This window comes from Otolemur garnettii, unplaced genomic scaffold, assembly GCF_000181295.1.
Source record: "Otolemur garnettii isolate 467f Iridium unplaced genomic scaffold, OtoGar3 scaffold00014, whole genome shotgun sequence".
NCBI classification, from domain to species: Eukaryota; Metazoa; Chordata; class Mammalia; order Primates; family Galagidae; genus Otolemur; species Otolemur garnettii.
This window is the reverse complement of record NW_003852409.1, coordinates 2,546,213-2,554,272: the sequence shown is the minus strand read 5'-3', so window position 1 is coordinate 2,554,272 and position 8,060 is coordinate 2,546,213.

Here is an 8,060-nt window from a genome sequence, read left to right as displayed (position 1 = left end):
CCAGAGTGCTAGGATTACAGGCATGAGCCACCACACCCAGACTAAAAGCAATTTTTGATGGCCTGTAATAATCCATCATTTTCTTATTGCTGAACATTGTCAGCGCCCTGTCTGTATCGTATGGGCACTTATTTCTGCACACTGGAGGCTGGGGACATCCGTGACTTTCCTGAGGACTTTTTTCTGTCTGTGAGAGTATGCTTAGCTTGCATAAAATAAGAGTTCCATGAAGTTAACAACCCCAGTAGCCATATAAAACCATGATAGATATACAGTTGGTGAGTAAATAACATAACTCAGCTTTCTCAGTTATTGGGTGGGATAATTCTGAGATATGGTCTATGCTGTCGCTGACAGTCCCTTAGGGATTGATAACTCACCCCTTGCAGACTTTCTTTCCTTCCCTGACCTATTTCCTATGCCACTACAGGTGCTTTCTAGGATCATTTCTAAAATAAACTACACTTATGACTTCTTAGCCTTGCCTTAGTGTCTTCTAAGGAAACCCAGATTAAAACAGACATTTATTTCTAATTTTTGTTATTATAAATAATGTGGTGATGAATATATTTGTGTAGGAGTTTTTGTAACCTTCACTAATTTTTTTAGAATAGATTCCCAGAAGTACAATTAGTGTCATAGGGCATAAATATTTTAAGTCTGTATTAGATATTGCCAATTTTCAGGTAGGTTTTAAATAGGAATTAGGTAGCAGCCTATAGCTGATCTCTCTGAAAGAGACCAGTTTTGATAACTGCTTCATTTTTCATGCTTGCTTGTTGCTATCATTTGAGTGTCCCCACCAAAACTTACATTGAAATTTAATTGCCATTGTAACTGTTGAGAGGCAGGATCTTTAAGCAGTGATTAAGTCATGAGGGTTCCACCCTCATACATGGATTAATGCCATTATTACCAGAGTGGGTGGGTTATTTCGGGAGTGGTATCCTGATAAAAGGATGATTTTTTTCTGATTTCATCTGTCTTGCATGCTTACTTTTGCTTTCTATCCATCTGCTGTGGGAAGACCCCTGTCAGGTGCTGGTGCCATGCTCTTGGACTTCTCAGCCTATAGAACCATGATAAATAAATTTCTTCTCTTTATACATTACTCAGTCTACAACAGCAGAAAATGGACTAAGATACTCATATCCTTATGATCTTAAAGGATATGGGCAAGGCAGCATTTTCTGGAATGTGTGTGTGATCAATGCTGGCAGTGTGTGGTTTTGTTAGGTTATCCTCACATACCAATCTCCTTCAAATGCATCTATCCTCATTTTGAATTTATTAATTTTTAGACTCTCTGACTTCTTGCCAGAGACTCTAACCTTAGCCACAGCCTTACTTGTGTTCACACTACTTATTTACTCAATTTATCCAAAGTTGTTTGAAAGATCCTCGATCTGATAAGCATTGTAGTCCTGGCATCAGATATGAACAGATCTGCTTGATGTACTCAAAAGTGTGGTGAGCTAGGACCTTGAACTCAAGGTTTATAATCTCAGATTCACCCCCTTTTCTCTCTGACCCTTAGAGCTGATGAAAATGAGGCTGAGAGGCAGTGACTTGCCAAGATCAAACTACAAGTTAAATATGGAGCTGGGCTCAGAATCCAGCTCCCCTTTAGACTCTAGGATGAAAAACAATGCTAAACAAACAAGCACACAAAAACTTACTGGGTTCCCAACTCCCTGTCTTTGTCCATTTTTTTCTAGTTCAAGCAGGTGTTCAACCTGCTATGAAGCTTCATGACTAGGGCTCTTCTCTCTCTGGGATGCTTCACCACCTCCACACCTCCTTGCCTGTGCTTCCCCCAAACATTCTCTTGCTTCACTCTTACCTGGTTCTGCCCTGTCACTAGCCCCCCTTCCCTGGGGCTGGGTTTGTCTGTTTTCTGGACTAATCTGGAGGCTGCTGGTGCCAGGAATGGGTCTGGATGGCCACCATGTCCCTAGCACTTACCACAGTGCTTGGCCCAAAGCAGGTGCAGGGTAAACATCTGCTAAATGGACAAATAGTTGAATGAAAGAAAAATGAATGGAAGGCATTTGTTGATCTCCTTGAATGAGGATTTGCTTGAAGATCAGCAGTCAAATTATTTAAAAACCCATCCCACAGAGAGTTAGGGAAATGAAATAAGAATGACAGGCAAAATGGCTGCTAAAAATACTGGCGCCTCAGGATCTTATTTTTCACACCTGGCTTGGCCAGTTTTGTTTATTCAGAATCTTCTTATTTTTATGTAAATCACATTCCCTGGTATCAATCTGGCATTGACTATGTCTTCCTGCCCTTTGGTTACAAAAAATTCCTGTGATTAGTAAGCTATTGGATTCCAGATTTAAGAGCTCTTGTTGGGCAGATTTTCCTGTGTCAGGAGTGTGCCAAGAACCCACTATCTGAATACAATTAAATCCTCACTGGTCAGTGTTAGTACTCCCACTCTGTATGTGAAGAAACAAGTTTAGAAAGCTTGACCTATTGGTGGTCACTCATGAAATGAGCAATGAAGCTGGGATTTGAACCCAGGTTGTACCTTTTCACACTCCAATTCTTGTCTTCTTCAATTTACAAAGTGGTTCCATTTCTATCATTTCAATGGCTCCCTGAAGCCAACTGTGGGACAGCAGGAATCCTAATTCAACCACATGTGTGTGAAAGGTCAAGAAGTTAATAGTGAACTTAGAATGTGAACTCAGTCCAGCAGATCCCTTGCTCATCCTTTGCTACGGATGTGACTGTGGAAAATGTACTTTCCCTCTCCAAGTCTCAGGGTACTCATTTGCAAAATGAGAATCATCTCAGAACCTATTTGCTGGGTTGCCAGGGACAAGAAATGAGATAAGAGGATAAAGCAGCCAGCAAGACTTGAGTTGTGTGTGGGGAACATGGTAACTTCCAGGCAAAGGGAAGGAAGACACCACCCTGAGGCTACAGTGGTCAGGATAAGCTGCAGCCTCAAGAGCAGCTGGAGCGGCCAGGAGCAGGCAGGAAGGGTGGCTGAAAACTGCAGGCCTGCAGGTGATCTCCAGCAGAGACCTACACCATGTCACCTGAGAGATGATAGGAGCTGAGAGAACAGCCAAGTCCCATGTGTCTGGCTGATGCCAGTGAGGGCTGAACTCCTCAGCCAGTCCTCTCTTCTCTCCTCTTTCTCCTTGGCTCCCTCCTCACATTTCCCTCATCAACCTCTCACAGGCTCCTGTCTCCTCTTCCTGCCTTCCAACTCACACCTACACACGCACACACACACACACACACGCGCACACACACATTGTACACCCCACACACACTCCTGGGACTCAAACACTGTCCCAAGAGCCAGCCCATCACTTCTTCCAATAGTTAGAATAAGCAGCTTCCTATGTAGCTTCCAGTGTCCCAGGGTCACTCCCTCATTCATTCATTCATACATTCATTCATTCACCCACCAAGCATTTCCCAAGTTGTTGCTTGCCCTGGACTCACTGAGCTGAACAAGTTATGCTTAGTCATACTTCCCTATCTGGTAAAGAAGCTTTCCCACCAATTCAACAATCTCTTAGTGATATTTTTTTCAGCTCCCTACCCTATCTCCAAATAGTCTTTCATGCTGCTGCCCTTATGAAATCCTATCATTGGCATCCTGTTTCTTCTCCTTAAAAAATACTTTAAAATTACTGTTTAAATAATGTTGAATAATATTGTTAACATTGAATCCATGACCTTACCACCTGAGCTTTCAGCTTTCAGCTTTCATTTCTCCATGAATACTACTATGCTTATAGAGTTGATTTTGCTAGAAGGAAGTATAACAAAACGTTTATGATCTTGAACTTTGGGGTCAGCATGACTCCAAAAGTGTATCGTACCAAGGTGACACATTGAGCATGTTACTTAACCTCTATAAATCCCCATTTCTTAATCTGTAAAAGTGGGATAATGCTTAACTCAAAGAGTTGTTAAGAGTAAGCTAGGGGTAACTTTTACAAAGTGCTTAGCATTCAATACATGTTGATAACTATAACTGCAATCAGAGAATACACACATTTCTGTGACCCATTTCTCTGCTTAACTTCATTACATACAAGATTTTCATTTTGTTTTTCATTGTGCATGACAGTTATTTTGGATGACCACAGAAACTTCATGATCATTAACTTAATAATTTCCTTATTGTTAAATATTTTGGTTATTTTCAGTTTTTCTCAGTATACATAATGCTGTTAATATTTTGGAACAGGAAGTATTTTTTATTATTATTATTTTTTTTGAGACAGAGCCTCAAGCTGTCCCCCTGGGTACAGTGCCCTGGCACCACAGCTCACAGCAACCTCCAACTCCTGGGTTCAAGCGAGTCTCCTGCCTCTGCCTCCCAAGTAGCTGGGACCACAGGCGCCCGCCACAATGCCCAGCTATTTTTTGGTTGCAGCCATCATTGTTGTTTGGCGGGCCCGGGCTGGACTTGAACCCACCACCTTGGGTGTACATGGCTGGCACCTTAGCCACTTGAGCCACAGGCGCTGAGCCAGGAAGTATATTTTAAAATAGCAGAACAAATTTAGTGCAATATATTTTTGCCTCAAATCTGTACATAATCTTGTAATAAATACTCTGGCTACAAAACGATTCAGACCTGGTCCCTTTCTTCAGGTTGCTCACTGCCTTACCTATAGAGAAGCCTTGGATTTGCCCATCAATAATTTAAGACGGGAAGTAGTGCTGTAAGAGCTTGCAAATGCCTGAAGGGAAGGGGAGGAGTAGGTGGGGAGGAGGTTGTTTGTGGATCTGGAAGCTCCATGAGAGTCAGGTCATTCATTCAAATGTGCATCTGGTCTGCTGAGCACCTCTGCATGGGATTTTATTCTGTCCTCAGAAGCTCACACCCTGCTAGAAGTATAAAACAAAGACTCTCATGCTAAGTAGAAAGGCCACAAAGGGATTGATGGCTATTTTCAGAAGCAAGAGAACCAGTGTCAGCAGCTAGCCGGGAGATGGAAGAGGGTTTCTGAGGGCAGGGCGAGGCTTTGCTTTGAACTCTGAAGGAGAAAGATAGAGTCTTGAGGGGAATTATAGATAGATAGAAGGAGCCTGGGATGGGAGGCCCCTGGGATGGAGCATGCTGGGGAGTGGCAGCAACCAATTTTACTACTGGAACTGGGTTGCAATTGAACTTACAGCTTTTGCTAGAAGAAAGTATAACAAAATGTTTGCAATCTTGAGGTCAAGTTCTTGTGAAGAAAGGAGGACTTATATATGAATGAAAACACTGCCTCCAGAAGACCCAAGACTGAACTACCAATGGTGAGTGTCTCTTGGCTCCCAGGTCACTCTCACCCTCCAAACCATGTGCTGTACACACTCCATGCCAGGCATACTCTAAAAAAACATTAATTTTGTTAAAAATCCCATGTAACTTAGAATTTGCCATCTTAACCAAGTTAATTATACGGTTCAGTACTGTTAAATATACTCAGGTTGTGCAATGTATCTCTAGAACTTTTCATCTTGCAAAACTGAAACTCTGTACCCCTTAAACAATAATTCCCATTCCCTTCTCCCAGCCTCTGGCAACCACTATTTTAACTTTCTGTTTCTATGAATTTGACTACTTTAGATACCACATGTAAATGGGATCATATAATATTTGCAACTGAGTTATTGCACTTAGCATAATGTCCTCAAGGATTGTCTATGTTATAGTAGGTACTAGAATCTCTTTCCTTTTTCCCAGACACCATTTGAGGCAAAATCCATTATCCTGTGAGCAAAAAAACCTGGGAAATCTGTTAAAATTAAATCTGGGTCTCTTTATAAGAAAAATGGAGGCCAAGTGTGGAGGCTCACACCTGTAAATTCCAGCACTTTGGCTAGGCTGAGGCAGGGGGACTGTTTGAGGCCAGGAGTTTGAGACCAGGCTGAGCAACATTTAAACATTTTAAAAATCAGCTTAAAATTTTTTAAAATGTGCATGGTGGCAGGTGCCTGCAGTCCTGGCTACATGGGAGGCCGTGGTGGGAGAACCGCTTAAACATAGGAGTTTGAGGCTTCAGCGAGCTATGATGAGGATATTGAACTCCAGTCTGGGTGACAGAGAGAGACCTTGTCTCAAAACAAAACAAAGCAAAAGAGATAAAAGAGAAAAGGTGTTGACAGTGGTGGTAATGGTAAGTAAATGAGTAGTTACTGAATGAATACCAAGTTTAGCAGATCTTCCAGAGCATGGAGGAAGGGGATGAGAGAAGAAGGGTTAAATAAGCCCATTTGAGGGGAAGCAGGAAGGCAAAGATCACACTCTTTTTCATTATGTGGGAGAGCACCTGGCGGGCAGGGTGTCTGGGCAATTCATCTCTGAACCTTCGACAGCTTTCCATGGAGCTGGACCCCATGAGATATATGAATGTGCCTGGATGGCTATGCTTGGCTGATCTCAAGACATCCCCAACTTACACATCCCCAGGAAGGCCACAGTAGTGGACTCTTGCAACAAAGTTCACAGGAAGGTGGGACTGCTGGGATGGTGACTCGTGTATTTTAGATTTACCATGAGCTAGCGCAGGACTACACAGTTATTTACTTAACAGCTTTATTGAGATATAATTCATATACCATACAATTCAACCATATCAGGTGTATAACCCAATGGTTTTCAGTTTATTCACAGAATTGTGTAACCATCACCACAATCCATTTTAGAGTATCACCTCCCAAACCTCTGCATATATTAGTAGTCTCACCTCATTCCTCTCTAACTCCATCCCATCTGCCCCCTGCCCCTGGCCCTAGACAACCACTAATTTACTTTCTGTTTCTATAGATCTGCTTATTCTGGACATTTCACATAAATGGAATTATACTCTATATAATCCTTTGTGACTGCCTTTTTCCACTTAGCATAATGTAATGTTTTCAAGCTTCATACATGTTTATCACATATCTGTACTTAATACCTCTTCATTGCTGGATTAAATTCCATTTTATAGCCTATTATTTACCCATTAACCAGGTGATGGAAATTTGTCTTTTCCCCACTTTTTGACTATTATGAATAATGTTTATATGAACATTTGTGTGCAGGTTTTTGTGTGTACATGTTTTCATTTCCAGAGGCTACATATACCTACTAGTGAGACTGATAGATCATATGGTAACTATATGTTACCATTTGAGAAACTGCTAGACTGTTTTCCAAGGGCATGATGGCTCCAATTTTTTTTCACATTCTTGTCAACATTTGTTGAGCAGGGTGAAAGATGTCCGCCCCAAAAGATATATCCATGTGCTAAGAACCTGTGGATGTTGAAGTGTGACTTTATTTAGAAGAAGAGTCATTAATTTGGCAGATGCCATTAATTTAAGGATCTCAGTCATCCTGGATTATACAGATGGGCCCTAAATGCAATGAAAAATATTCTTATAAAAGACACACAGAGAAGAGAAGCTCACGTGAAGACAACAGGCAAAGATTGGGGTAAGCAGCCACAAGCCAATGAGTACTGACTGACACTGGGAAAGGCAAAGGATGGATTCAAATTCCACAAAACCTCAGGAGGGAACGTGAACCTGGCAACACCTGGATTTTGGACTTCTAGTCTCCAGAATTGTGAGACAATACATTTCTGGTTATTTTAAGCCACGTAGTGCGTGGTAATTTGTTACAGCAGCTCTGTTATTATCTGCCTTTTTTTATTGTAGTTGTATCTTAGGCATTCTTAGTGCATCGTCCCATGGGATGCTCATAAAGTACCTAGGAAGTGGGTGGTATGGTTCTCATTTTAGCACTGAAGAAGCTGAAACTCAGAGAAGTAAAGTAGAATTGTACAAGGTCACACATAGTTGGTGAATTCCAAAGCTGGGATTAGAAGTTTCTCAGTTCAAGATTTCCTGGACATTGGAACCATCTGTGGAAACTGATTGGTTAATGCCTTCCCCTAAGGAAGAAAACCACAGACCCTGGTTTTAGCCAGCTTCTCTTTTCTGTATCATTAACTCGCTCATTAGAAGTTCTTATCAGGTGCCTGTGGCTCAAGCGGCTAAGGCGCGCCACATACACCTGAGCTGGTGGGTTTGAATCTAGC